Consider the following 15704-nt stretch of genomic DNA (forward strand, 5'->3'; position numbering starts at 1 on the left):
TTTGTAGGATTCTTTCCTTAGGCATTTCATAATCCTATGCACCCATGTGATAGTTTCCGGTTTTCCTTTTACTTTCCTTTGTAATTGCTTGCCTTGTAGCTGAGCATGAGAATTAACAATGACAGCTCAACCATCTTCCTTTGTTTTAAGGCCAATGGTTGCTTTCCATTGAATAGCTGCGTACAGAATTTAAAAGTCTCCTGTTTAATATGGAGCAACAAATATTTTGGTGCATGCCACTTTTTAAAAGTACTTTGAAGCGAAGACCCAATTCCTGATTGCTTCATCAAAGTATTTCAGAGGGAATTGCACCAGATTTCACATGCACACACCCTTCATGCTTACTAGCAGACTCCTATATTATGTTCTCATACAATTCTATATCCAGATACGAATATAAAGTGAGAATGTGCTCTTAGTTTCAATTGATGGAGGCGTCATACAGTTGCTTCCTGTTTTGTAGAAGGCCCCCTGTGATGAAATTTAAAAATATCTGAAAGGTTGATCTGATTGAGAATTGAGCTGAATGTAACTGTACTAATTTAGAAATGGATAGCTAAATCAGCGTAACTCCTTAGAATAGTGGCTGTTAAATCTAGATGAAAACATTTCATGAGCTTAGATCATTTATTTCATTTAAAAGAGCAAAATAATTGTTTGTTCATTAGAGGATTCTATAGGTATTTAAAATCAGTTGTTGAAATGAAAGTTGTATCTGTACAAAAATACTGGTTGGCCATGTTTGATATTGCAGAAGACCAAATAGCTATTTTCAAATTACAGTGCAGCTTTTGTGTATTCAAGCCATATTGAAACTTTTGAAACATCAAGGGAATTGCTTATTTTTGAGAGCATGGATAGTGGTGACTGTAAAATAAAATATAACCAATATGTTCAGAGGTCAGTTTGCAAGGGTGCCCTCAGTCTTTAATTTCCAAGGAGTCCCACTAAAATATGGCAATCCTTGTGACTTTACACTCTTGACATTGCTACTCTTCTAGATAACAGTACAATGATAAAATGTTTAACAAGCCATATTAATGCAGCTTAGAACAAAGGATTTCTACATTGTACAACCTGTTGGTTATAAAATTAAGTGCATGGTTCTTGTATAGACCCCAAGAATCCAGTCTTGAAATTTGCTATACAGCTCATAAGTGCTTACAATAATGTGCACGAACAAGTATGTCAGGATATTATGAAACATGATATTAGACTAGAATCACAGGTACGGACATACTTGTAGGATTATCATTTTGATCCCAGCTCTTCAAATCTTTGCTATCCAGTTGCATTAATACAATATGCTAAATGTAATAGCATCAGGAGTCCCAGATTATGGTTGATTTTCTTCTTTTTTAAAAGTGCTCATTATATTCCCCTCTCCTTAAAGGTAATGAATCATAATGAATCAGTGTCCAGGGCAGTGCAACATTGTTCCCTCTGGAACTCATCAGTGTTGTATTTCAGTTATCTTGAGGGCTTTCTGCTGTGCAACACAAACCTGCTCTCAGCACCTGACACCCAAAGAACCATGTTTGGTTTGAATCTCAATCTCTTATAAGCTATGTTTTTGTGTTGAGAAGTCACTTGATACATGTAGATAGGGGTAGTTGACATCATGAGACAAAAATATAAAACCTAATTGAATAGAAATAAATTAATCAGCTGGAAAGTTTCCACCCCAGTACTTCTGGAGAATGCTTGGTCCTCAGGTAGGGGAGTAGAATCTCAGGCCTGGACCCCCAACCTGGTCCTTCTGGGTTCCCCAGGTAGCCACACTCCCTTCCTTTAGTCTCACCCTTTCTCCCAGCCACTGATTATTTGGTGAGTTCCTGGTTGTTGTTTTTTTGTTGTTTTTTTGCATTTTCTCTCCCATTCTAAAAGGTTGAAGTGACTTTCCTAAGATTTACTTACTGTCATTAAGGGCCTTAAGCTAAAATTGCAGGCAATTCTGAAATTATGGAGCGGCTATTAAGAATGCCTTCCCATGTGTTTTGGCTTGAGACACATTGAGATTCAGATGTCATTTCTCACCAACTGTAGATACTATGTTGAGGGGATGATAGACTTCCAGATCTTTATGGCTTACTTCTGTCAATGTCCAAGAATTGTTCCTGGAAACTTATTAGAAACAAATGCAAACTATTACCCCATGTTTCTGTGTTCAAAGACGTTCACCTCTTTCAGCAAGCAGATGTCAACATTCTGTACCAGTCACATTTTACAAACAGTATTTGAAAACAATTCTATGTCGTTTCAGTAGTCAAGAATTAAGCAAGGTTGAGCAGCCATAAAGGGGAATTGGTAGATAGTGCCTGAAAATGTTGATAACAATCCTAGGCATGACTGCCACTTACTACACTGGTGACCAGTAGTGGATTTTGCTCACAGCCCTGGATAGGAGGCAAATATGTAGAAAAGTTGGTAAGACTGACCATTTGTTTATTTAGAGAATTTATGAGCCACCTTCCAACACAGGCTTCCAGTGTACATTTTCTTAGTTTTTTAATTTAATTTATTCAGTGTGTCATATAATTTTCTCTAGATGTTTTACAGTTAAAAATAATGAGTTCTCTGGCCCTTCCTACAGTTTCCCAGCCGCCTTCTTATTTAGCAGAGTTTCATTCTCTGATAACTTACTTAAAATCTGCCCTGGAGTTGAGAATCTGAAATGGCCTGGGCAGATCATGGGATGGGCAGCAGTCATTTGTCTAAGTCATCTCTATCCCCTGAGTATCCTGGGACTAAGTAGTGATTAAGCTGTGTGAGTTTTCCTACACCTGTCATTTTTCAATTGCATTGAGAGGCATATATTTTATGCTTTCCCACAATTGTGGAGGAACTCTGTGGTAGGAATGATGTTAATACTTATTGATAACTTTATCGACGACACACAAAAAGTAAAGGAAGCAGTGCTGCCTCAAAAACAAAAACAAAATCAAGGTTTAGTGTTCTCTAAAACACAAAAAGCGAAGGAAGGCATATTCATAAGGGGGAAAAAATCCAGCATCCAGAATTGGATTTTCTTATGGACCAACACACTTTCCTTTGCTTTTTGCATGTCTTGGAGTAGGGGTGGGTGGACCTTTATGTTTGCAGGATTAATTTTGTTTTCCACTAGAACTCCGAGGTCCACCAGCCAGAGACAGGTGCAAATTAGCAGCTCACAAAGGCAGACAATGTGCCTCTGAGTACATGCTCAGGCCAGAACTCTGTTTTCAGTATCAGAAATGGAGCTCACACATAAATAATTTCACACAGAGATTTACTCCTATCCCCCCCAAAAAAATCTTAATTTCAGCAGCCTAATTTAGGAGGAAAAATGGAATTTTGTTGTTGCTATTGTTAAACCATTAAGTGTCAAAATATTGCACATCTTCTTTAAATCATCCGGATATGTACTAGTAGATCCCAATCTACTTCCTGTCCATCGCTGTCTTGGAGAATACTGAATTTAGCCATTCAGGAGTGGGTTCCCCAAACTGGAGGAAGGTGATTTTCTGTCACCTGAAGATGGAACATGTTTAGGATTACATTTTCTCCAACCACTGGATAATACTGCCCAATCTGGTTTATGTTGACTTTTTAAAACCTGGTATCCCCACCTAATTTCCAGCTTCATTAATATAAAAACTGCCATGTTTCTCTTCCGTTCCCTACCTCATGAGGAAGTTGTGTGTTTTGCTCAGAGTTGGAGACATATCTGGGTAATTACTAGATTTTATATTTCCAGTAATAGTTGAACAGAGTTTCTTTTTTTGTCCCAGCAATCCTAGATAGAGCCTAGTCCAATTAAGTGTATCTCCTCCTGTAGTCGTCTTAAAACTGTGACAGAACTTGCAATTAAGCTACTCTTTTTCTCTTGCCCCGTGTCCCCTTTTAACATTTGATTAAGGCTGGGTTCACACAACACACTAACCCACCCGGTGTGTGTGGTTGTTGAACCATAGGTTACTGTGTCATCTGAACACAGTGCGTTTTTCACAAGGTTGTTTGTTGACCATGCAGTGTGGCTTGTTATTCACCTGAAGTGGCTTGTTTGAGAAAAATAGACCACACTGCATGGTTAACAAGCCACCGTGAGGAAAATGTGCTGTGTTCAGACAACACAGTAACCCAACCTGTGGAAAACACACTGTGTTCAGGCAGCACAATAACCCATAGTGGGTTAGCATGTTGTGTGAACCCAACCTAAGTATTCTGGAGAATTTGAAAGATTTCTCACTATTTTGTGACATATTAACTCAGTTTGCACACAATGCGTTCTAACCGAATACAGGTTAGAGTTTATTACCAGTCCTACTCTGTGGCAGAAATGGTGACAAAAAGGGAGGATTTTTCCCACCACTATTGCATCTTCTCAGTATTGTCCAGTGGAGTTTTTCCAAGTAGTTTATGGACTGCTACAGTCTGGGCCAGGGAGAGATGGTGAAACTCTTGCTAGCACAACATTGTTTAAAACCCCAGGAATTGCTTGGGCGAGTGGTATGCTTGTAATTTCCACTTTTAATTAACAACGCAATAATGTCTCCTTTTGTGACATGTGAACCAGGAAACTCTAGATTGTTTATGGGTCCGATAGATTGTTGTTGGGTTAACGTTGAGTTGTTTAACCCATAAATTAAAAGTGGAAACAAGTACATGGCTTGCGCAATCTGTTCATCTCTGCAGTTTCTGGGTTAAACAATGCAGGAATTACTACTATGACATGGGAACTGGCCCACTTGTTGTTCCTGATAAATGTATTGCTCGACTGTGTGTATCAGAATTTTATCCATATGTTAGCCAGACTGAATTTCTTGACTGCCAGGGAATCAGTCAGAGCATTCAGTCTTTTGTCATCCCACCCCAATTATGAGATTTTATTGTGTGATCTTAAAGCTCACGTGTAGTCCACCACTCCACAAGTGCTTCAAGGATTGCTCTCTTTGGGCCACGAACCATCCCAATTGCAGACAAACTGGGCATCCTGCTTCCCCTATTTGGATTATTGATACACATGTAACCCAGACATCAAATTATTTGGATTCCAGTAGCAAGGAATTAAGTTGCAGAGATTTCTTATGATACCAACTCTGAGATAGAAGGCAATCCACATAAAATCCCCACCACCCTCTTCTAAAGCTAGAACAAAAGAGGAATCTCTCTCTTAGACCTCACACAGTACATCCTTGAAAGGATAAAACTCTGCTTAGAAGTCCAAGATAGTACTTCTGCCAGCTGATCATGTCTCTGTGGTTTGTGATACTGTATGAGGAAGGTGAACTCTTTGAAGCTGTTTCCAAAGGGGGTAGTTGTATTAGTCTGTTGCAGCAAAACCAGCACCTAACATTTTATTTAGGGTGGGTGTTGTAATTCAGAGCATTCCTTCCATATTAGTGTGCTGGAATGCTGTGCGATACATTTGCTGCAGGGGAGCCTTACTTGAACCAGTTGGACAACAGAAGAGCCTACATAAACTGGGTGGACAAGGTCTCTCAGGAGGGAGGTTAATCTTGCTTTCCTGGGTGGAGCTTAATCTTCCTTCGATTGCTGCCATTCACACCAGAGGTATTTTAATTCTCAAGTGAAGTGGTTAAGGCTTCAAGATCTGGACTTCAAAGGAATGGTCATGTAAAGAAGAAACACATTGATGATAGAGTTTGGAAACTCTTTCTGCCACTAGAGCAAACAGGAAGAGGGGCCTGTTCTTCAGCCGAAATATAGTTTCACTGGCCTTGAAATGGATGTTCCATATCAGCTTTGGCAAAGGGTCCTATGTATGCTTTCCCATCCTTTGTAATTACTGGACAATGTATTTCACAAGACTGGTGAAGCTCAAGTGCTCATCATCACAATGCACTGATCCTATCTGCCTTGGTTTCTCAAGCTACTGCACTTCAGAGAGGGTCCAGTTGTTTACATAAGAAGTGCCCTGATGCTGGATCAGACCGAGGGTCCATCTAGTCCAGCACTCTGTTCACACAGTGGCCAACCAGCTGTGGACCAAGGACCATCAAAGCAGGACATGGTGCAACAGCACCCTCCCACCCATGTTCCCCAACAACTGGTGCACACAGTCTTACTGCCTCAGATACTGGCAGGGCTAATAGCCATTGATAGCCTTCTCCAGGAATTTATCCAACCCCCTTTTAAAGCCATCCAAATTGGTGGTCATCACTACATCTTGTGGTAGTGAATTCCATACTTTAACTATGCACTGCGTGAAGAAGTACTTCCTTTTATTTGTCCTGGATCTCCCACCAATCAGCTTCATGGGATGACCCCAAGTTCTAGTATTTTGAGAGAGGGAGAAAAATGTCTCCCTACCCACATTCTCCACACCATGCATAATTTTGTACACCTCTATCATGTCTCCCCTTAGGCTCCTTTTTTCTAAGCTAAACAATCCCAGCAGTTGTAACCTTCCCTCATAGGGGAGATGCTCCAGCCCCTTAATCATTTTATCCCAATCCATTCATTCTGAGTCTGCTGTGTGACTGAGTGAGTCCATAAAGGCCATGGCTTTTCTGATAAAGTAGTTGCATAGGCATCCACCAATAGGCTATGACACTATGACCTTTTCATAGTATGGTGTCAACCATGTATTGTGTACTATCCATCCTGTTAAGGCTGACCTCTGTCACATCCTCAGTTTTCTGCAAGGTAGAAAACAGGGAAGGCACATTGTACAACATAAACACAAGAGAGAAGAAAGCCTCAAGGGTGCTTAATTTTAATGACTTCAATAGATGATAGAAAAGTTATTATTTTACCATTTCCTATGTTGAATATACTTAAACTTTTAACATGGATAATATTGCCCTATAAGAGAGAGGTATTTTTTGTTCTTTAAGCATTTAATTTTTTTGTTCTCCTTAAGACATTTAGGGCACAATCCTGTGTATGCTTAGAAAGAAAAAAGTTCAACAACTCCCAGCAATCTTTAGCCAGGATGGCTGGCTGGGAGATGTTAGAAGCTTAGGATTTTTTTCTGTCTAAACATGCATTGGATCACACCCTTACTTTTTAAAAAGTGTCAATATAAATGGATATGTGTTTAAATTCTTGTTTGTAGATCAGCCCCTGAAGAAGAAAAGAAATCTTTTTGAAATATGACATTATAATTAGGCACTATTTTGAGAATTTATTCTCTTTTGTTTTGACTTTCTGACACATAGTTTAGCCAAGGGCCTTAAGCTACATACTTGAAGAGACAGGTTGAAGCCCTTTGTCATTTTTTCTACTCAGCTAAGTAATGTTCCTATAGATCATGAAACATGCTGTATAGGCGAATATTGTTTTTTATTCCAATCCACAGGATCCACTTTTAGAATCTTAGTTTGGTGCTCAAGGTTTAAACAAGCCACTTTTTTAGCTGTTATAATGGGCAAATCCAGTTGGACACTAATACATTGTGCTAGCAGAAGGGACCTTGAATTCAATGCCTGTTCAATGATCAACGAGCTGGAGCAATTCCATTATGAGAAAAGGTTACAAAGACTGGGACTGTATAGCTTAGAATGAGGCAAGTAAGGGGAAACATGGTAGAGGTGTACAAGATTGTGTTTATGTTGAAAATATGACAAGGGAGACTCCCTCTCTCATAATAGTATGATCCATGAAACTGATTGGTGGGAGACGCAGGACAGATTAAAGGAAGTACTTCTTCACACAGCACATAGTAAGAGCTCCATCACACCTATTTTTCCCCCTGGTTTGCCTCCGCATTTTTTACCTCCGTTTCATAAGCGCAGCAAGCACTCCTCCCTTTCACGATTGTCACTGTATCAGTGAACTCTCTTTTCACTTGATCACAATGTCCATCAATGACGAGAACCAATGAACTGGAGGAGGAAGGAGAAGGGGCGGGGTGGGGTGGGCGCATTAGCAGCAGGAGAGCAAACACATAATTTATGAGATTTTCTTTGTTTTGCTACTTGTCAAATTCTGAATAATGAAACTACCTTTAAAGCAAAGTTCAGATGTCTTCTCCCTCACCCCAGTAAAATTACTTAGTTTCCAACTTGCAGTGTAAATAGAGTATCTGAACTTCACTTCACTGCCATTAAATATAGTTGGGTTCAATCATTTTTATCACTTCATAGCAGTTTTTGACATGTGTGTGTAATTTGATTAATCCCCAAATCACCCTGTGTCAATATTTTTACATTACTATACAGTAAAATCTATGCAGAACTGGGCCATCAGAATTCCTAGGCCAACATACTTCTGAAAGATTTCAAGGTGCAAGCATTTCTTCTGGGTTTGACAGGTAACTTGGTTCCTGAAATGGTCTCAAGACAAGAAGGGTTATTTGCATGTCTCAAGAGCTAGCTAGAGACAGAAATTATGGCTTCTTGACCAGTGCAGTCCTGCATAATTGTTCCCAGTAGTGTAACTTGATAGGCATATTAAGTAGATTTTTTTTAACTACCAAGTCTTTTACCCATTTTTCATTTAGGTGTTGTTCTCTGGTTGCTGGATATTGACTTCCATATATGAATTATGGCCTATACTTTACCCTAGAACCTGTGGTCTGTGTGAGGCTTCCTCTCTCATTCTCTGCTCAATTGCTGACACAAACCTCCCCATTTAAATGCAATGGAGATAGCTTTGGAAAGTACCTTTATTAGACTGAATTGAACAGTCTTGAGTAATTGTTTTCTTATGTGCTAGGATTATGGCTGTAAACATGTAATATCATATTAGACTTTTAATTTTAAGGCAAAGATATAACTTCAGAACCTTTTTAATTTTTTTTTTAAAATTTTATTTATGACATTTTTATCCCGCCCAGTAGCCAAAGCTCTCTGGGCGGTTCACAAAAATCAAAATCATGAAGAGCATAAAAACAACCAACAATCTAAAAAACACAAATACAAAATACAATATTTTTTATTTCATTTATTACATTTTATTTTATTTATTACATTTTATTATTTGTTGGTGGATAGTTCAACTAGTATGAAGATGGTGTGGAGACCTGAAGACATTACAGACATTTTAAAAACTAAATCTCAGTATTTATTTTCTCTGCCATCACTCTTTCCAGCCCACTCTTGCTGTCACACAAACACAGAGCAGTAAGAGTGATTTAGAGCATCATCGCACAGGGGGAAATCATGTTTGCTTACCGTTGCTTCCGCCTGTGTGTTTGTTTCTCATTACTTCATCTTTTGAAAGAGGTAGTAAACAACATGCACGTGGCCCATTTAGTGGGCCGTTTTGATAGCACTGCTTGATAGTGCTGCACACTGCAGGAGATAGCAACTTCTGTCTTTAAAACTAAGTCGGACTTACTGGGGTGTTTTTTTGTCGTGTGAAGAAGACTCGAAAGAGCAGGAGGTACGCGGGAGGTAGACAGCATCGCAAGAGGGACTGGTGAAAATCTGTAAGTGTTCAGTAATGAGCATGCAATTAAAACGCTTGTCTGATGGAGCTCTTAGACTGCAGGCTGAGAAGGACGATGATGATAGAGGCTCTGTCCAAACTGATTTCAGTTACTGTAGAGGCTTGTTCCTGGACTAGAGATTTCTATTCCTTCTCTTGACATAAACACTCAACTTCCTTTCTGTTTCAGGTAATTTACAACACCCCACTATGTTTGAGCATTGCTTCCTCCTTTTACCTAGCAGAAGCTGCTGTTGCTAGTTCACTCACCAGCAAAGATGGCCAGTGGTGCCTCCCCACTCTAAAGGCAGTTGCTCAAGTGGTGGGTACAGCCCTCCCTACTGCTTTCGTCACCCATGCTTGGCGTGTGCTTGGCGTCAACATCTGCAATCCACCCTTGTAAATTAGGAATGTGGGCAACATGGGGGGAGTTCACATCCTAGCATCTTCTTTCTTAGCACAAAGGGAGGTTGTCAGAACTTCCTTCATCTGAAGAGGATGTACCCTGTCCCAGAGGGAGGCATCCTGAATCCTTGGTCAAAGAGAGGCAGTCTGAGGGGCTCTTACTTTGGGTGGGAGGCAGGGGAATAGGTTGTGACTAGTCAGTAAGACAGAGTAGGCTTGCAGTCTGCTGTGGCAACATGTACCTGATGAACAGAGCCAGTCTTATGTGAAGCTGGAGGAAACTCCCGCATGAGGTGGCAGGGAGTGGAAAGAGTGGCGAATCCCCCACCAAGTGGGCTCACCTGGTCATCCTGGGCAAGGCAACCCCAGCACAGCAAGGCAAGGGTTAACAGCCGATGCTGTTCTTCAGTGCGCCTGAGCCAAGGCCAGCCTTACCATTAAGCGGAAGGAAGTGGGCATAGCGCCTCTGGCACCCAACCCTGCCAGCCAGCCGGCTTACTTTCCTTAGTTGGGATATGCATGCCCACATTGCCAGCACGCTGCCTCTGTAAGGTCTTTCTGCCTTCGGGAGCCGTGCTGGACAGGTGTGCAGGTGTTGCACGGATCCTGAAGGCAGAAAGACCTTACAGAGGCAGTGCGCTGGTGATGCAGGTATGTGTGTCCACACTTGGAAAAGTAAGTTTCCTGGAGGCGGGCAGGGTCAGGAGGCGAGGCCCATGGGCAACCATAGTGGCTGCTGCTGCTTGAGGGTGTGTGGGGGTGGATGGAGGGGGCTGTGGGGGGAGGGGGCCGTGGGGGCACGGTGGGTCCCTGAAGCTTCAGGCAGCAACCTGCCTTGGGCCAGGCGTGCTGCTGAAGTACCATTAGCTATTGTGATATTAGTCATTTTTTCATAGGTGGTTCTGCTGACATAGTAAAAGGGCTAGTTGAAGAACGCAGCAGAATCAAAGATGAAAAAGGTGTGAAGAGGCTGTGTGAAACTCCGCAGCTTGTAATCTTAGAATATGGTTACATATTCTGTCAGCTGAAAGGAAAGTGGAGAACCTTGTGGTTATACAAATTATTTTGTCGTTTTAAGTTTGAGCTGATACTGAAAGAACATGGCTGAGATATTCAGAGGCTGAAGGCGTTTGTGGGAAAAGAGGTTGGCAAGTCAGCAGAGTTCATATAGTTTGAAACTATAAGGCATCATTTAGATAAATACTGAAGATTGCAAATGTTAATGTAGATACTTCGTAATGGAGGTGAGAGGCGAATGAGAGCTAAAAACAAGAGTCAGTTAAAAACATACACAACAGCAGGGATAAAAAAAAAAAGCTTGGCAAAAATTGTTAAAAATCACAAAACTTACAAAGACAATTAAAGAGGGGACTAGTTGGGCCTTTTGAGGCAGGAAGTGCCACAACTGAAAGGCCACATCCCAGTGGGGTACAGAGCAAGTTTAATTTAGAAGCTCAATTTTCTTCTCCAGTAACTTTCCTAAGAAGACTTAGGAAGTTGAAATTAGAACATTGTGATTACCACCATCTTTAAATATAAAAATTGATCTTGATATGAGTATTAAAAGGCACATACGAGCTATAAAAACTGATCATAGTATTAACATTTGTATTAAAAGGGCACATAGCTGTAAATGGTACTGTCCACACACTGGCTAAAGGTGTACATAATTAGATAGCCTACAAGCAATAATTACCATTCAATATGTCAAATTCTACAGGGGTAGCTGTGTTGTGTTACTGCTTTTGCTCCAATATACTGTCTTGTGGCAGCGTAAAGACTGATGTATTGTGGTATAATGTGGGTTATGCCTAAATTATTCTGTTCGTCCTTAAGATGCCATAAGGCTCTTATGTTGTTTCAGCTGAATATAGTACATGTAATTAATTTCATTATTAGAGCAATGTAAACGAATCTCATCCAATCAGCGTCATTATCTCTAGAAAATAATGCTCAATTATTAATACTTTCAGATTGGAAACATGACACTTTTGTATTTGGAAAGGAAAAAGTTCTCAAAGCTTCCCAAGTAAAGATAATAAAAACCTTAATATAAAATATCTAGATTAGTGGTTATATTTCTGTGAGCCACGTTTGGGGGCCATGTGGCATCGAAAGGCAGAATATAGTGCTACATACCATGAGTTCACAATATGAGAACAAAAGTTTGGAAACTCTCTCCTCTGGCTTTCTGAATCTCTTGAATGTTCTATTGAAATGCTGCCAGCTTCCAAAACTATCCCCTAACTGGAAACAGCAGTCAGGACAGATTCCAATTGTTCCAGACTAGTTGTGGACCTCATAATACAATTCATTCCAAATTCAGATTGAGCCATAATAGTGGTGCTCTCTGGAGCCTCCAGATTATCCATCTCTTTCCATGCTACAGATTTACACTGATTGTCTAAATATTCATAATATTGTTGAATGTTGTTTGGAATGAGTAAAATGAATAAATTGATAGTACTGAAACGTAATTTCTTTTAGGGAGGCTTATTAGTAAGTTATATATCTCAGGGCTGAAGAATTTGAGATTCTCACAGTACATCTTATCATGGCCTTCTGAGTGCTGATAAACATACCTACCAGATGTTTTTTGTTTTGTTTTGCTGTCCACATGGAATCCCCCCCCCCCACATCACCTGATGGACCATTTATTTCAATACGACTTAGTTCCAAGTAACTGATTAGGAATACATTTTCACACTGCAGTCTTATACACAGTTAGGACTAAGCCCCATTCAACTCAGAAGGACTTATATTTGAGTAAACATAATTAGGATTAGGCAAAGTTTATTTTCCTCACTTCTGAAGCTCATTATTTAGGGCAAAGTTCAGGCCTAATCTTTCTTCCAAATGTTATCTCTTACTTACAGTTACCTGGTGTAGGTATATATAATTAATATACATTAAGACTGTATGATCTGGTTCGCATGTAACAACAATCCAGAGTATGGGTTGAGTATGGGTTGTCATTGAATTGACATGCCAGAGTTCACAACCCAACAACAAAGGTTCTCTTCCTGGCTTGTTTGTGGTTAACCATAGTTAAACCATAGTGCAGGGTTCACATGCAAGAGTCCACAATTCTATGAACACTCAACCCACACTCTGTGTTGTCATTACATCCAAACCAGGCCTCTCTATCTGTATATATTGTTTAGTCATTTTTTAAAAAATAGTAAGTTCCACTTATTACCAGGTAACTGTATAAATTGGTATAGAATATGTTCCAGTCTGTCCCATTATGTTTTCTCTATGACCTGGTTTTCACATAATGACAACTCAAGAGTATGGATTGTCATTGAATCATGGGTTGTTGTTGAATCGTTACGTGCAAACCTTGCATTATGGTTTAACTATGGGTTGTTAACCCCAAACAGCCCAGGAACAGAATCTATAGTTTATTGTTGGGTTGTGAACTCTGTGGCAGGGCACTGGAACAAACCAGGAATAACCAAGGATTCAGGGCTCAGATGTAATGACAGTCCACAGTTACAGCATGTCAGGATTTGCAAGCCAGTAATAAACCTTGACTTCAGATTGGGGTTTGTTCCTGAAAAAATAAACCATGGTTTAATTTGCTGGAAACAGGTTTGGACATTCAAACAAATTAACACTTAAATGAATCAAGACTTAGCATTATGTATGAACACAGCCTTTGTGTACATGCTTTGGAGTATGGAACTGAAGCCAATTGTGGCTTTCCACTGTGTAGTAGACAATATATATATTGTGTGTGTGTGTGTGTGCGCGCGCGCGTGCGCCTATGATGCTTGCATGTTACAATTTACAAATAATCCCCATGTTCAAGAAAATACCTTCTGCATAGGAATTTTCTAAGCTGTGAAGCTCCCCTGTGTTTGTTTCAGTTGTAATCAGTGAGACTTTCTTCCAAGTAATATATTGATAATTAAGAAGTAAATGATGTTTCTATGCAATAATAGTCTTGTTTTTATAAGATTGTTGTCTGTCCTCAACTGTGCAGAATACATGTGGGGGGGGGGAGATTAATTTAAAAAGAAAAGAAAAAATTATTTCAGCACTAGACAGTATATTGCTATATGTTTCATCATATAGCAACAGTCTCTGAACATAGCGTGGGAATAAAACATTTGAAAGCCATGTCAAATCTTTGGAAATGTTTAATGTTAAACACTCCCCCTCCCTCCATACGATTGCTGTTAATTACTTTTTGCTACTGGACAGGAATGTTGGTTTAATTTCTTGCTGACTCTCCATTTCCTCTGCTAAGTTCTATTGCCTCAGGGTTCTCAAAGTCTATTAATTTAGCAAGCCACAACTAGAGGCAGGATGTTTGATGGAGAAGGATTGCACCCAGTATCATTAGCCTTGGGAGTTACTCAGTGGATGGGTTTTGCTCTGGCTTGTCTTGATTGCATATTTTGGTCAGAAAAGAATGTTCCTCTGGAGCTATTTATTTTGAAGGCACCTTTCTGTAATCACAAACAGTGATCTGGACTATGTAGGCTGGACTGTGGGGAAGTTAGTAAATGGATGAACCCTAGCTTGGTGCAGAGGGATAGATTTAGACGGCCTTTTGGTGTGTTCCAGCTCTCTATGTTCTTGCTGTGGTGAATAAGTCACTACTGGAGAGTTTTTGCTGCCTGCTAAAAATCTAAAACAAGTGTTTGCCCATGAAAAACTAAGTTTTAAAATGTGCTTTAGGTATTTTGTTATGCATGTTAATTAAATATTTCTGTCATACACATATTTATTCAAAAATAATAACACAAATTCAGATTACTGAAGTATGACGGTAATGTGATATTTACCACTGCAGAGCGTACGTTTTAGTGTGTTTGGACATCTGCAGTGGTAAATACCAACGCCAGTATAAAATCCTAGAGCAAATACTGAGGTAATGTTTTTCATGGGCTGGTCTGTACTGCCACTATGGGTGAAAGGTCTAGAAGTTACAAGACATCTTGGTGCTCCATTCCTCATGACACTTGGGAAGGAGAACTGTCAAGGTTGGCTGCGTTCTAACATTTGCATTTTCTTGAGAACTGTTCCTTTCTCATAGCTGCTATAGGAAATGCAGGTCTATAGCTGAATAAGTTCGTGATTTTTACCCAATTTAAAATGTGTTCTTTTATGTTATGTGAACCACTCAGAGAGCTTCAGCTATGGGGCAGTATACAAATGCAATAAATAACAACAACAACATCTCTTCATAGTTTTGCTACTATCTCCTTTACTGTGATTGAATTCAGTAGTATATATATATTCTTTTAGAACTTACAGAAAATTTGAAAGTGAATCAGTAGTATGGAACTCAGATGGGTACATTATAGCTATATAGGGCCCCACAAATCTAGTTTGGCCTTGGAAGGCAATCAAAATTTTGTAGTCACCCAAGATTTCATCCCTCCTCAAAGATGCTGTGCTCTTTTCTGTAACTTGGCATACGGTCAGGGACAATGTCTTGCTTCCTATCTCAACTTCCAGGTTGGGAGGAAGTCTGGGACTTGTTATGCTTGCCGGAGGGCAGTTGAACACTCACCATGGTGGGCACAATTGTGACCCCCTTTAAAAAGTAGATCTGCAGATGTTTTGGACCTCATCTTCCAAAATTCCTGACCATTGGCCATGCTGGCAGGGGCTTCTGCGAGTTGAAGTCTAAAACATCTGCAGGTCTACTTTCTGTCCACCCCTAAGTATGGTATAGTTTGATGCAGTTAACTTCTATCTTTAGTGTAATCTTTGAATAGTATAACACCATGGGGTTAATGAACAGTTTTACTGAAGCTACCAGGAGAATTCATGTGAACAAGGGAGCAGCTTGTTATCACATATCTCTGATCACCCATTACACCCAACATGCAAATTTACATATGGAACCAAACGGCATATGTAAATATAGATCTTGAGCCTAGAGTTGAGGTGCCCCAAAAGGACGT

General features: G+C 39.9%; 1 protein-coding gene across 7 annotated transcripts in view; it reads left to right on the forward strand.

Annotated features, from left to right (window-relative positions):
- The window catches only part of SRPK2 (SRSF protein kinase 2), a 121639-nt gene that overhangs the window by 50219 nt on the left and 55716 nt on the right, over nt 1-15704 (forward strand). The window lies entirely within an intron of this gene.

This window comes from Elgaria multicarinata, chromosome 9, assembly GCF_023053635.1.
Source record: "Elgaria multicarinata webbii isolate HBS135686 ecotype San Diego chromosome 9, rElgMul1.1.pri, whole genome shotgun sequence".
Taxonomy (NCBI): Eukaryota; Metazoa; Chordata; class Lepidosauria; order Squamata; family Anguidae; genus Elgaria; species Elgaria multicarinata.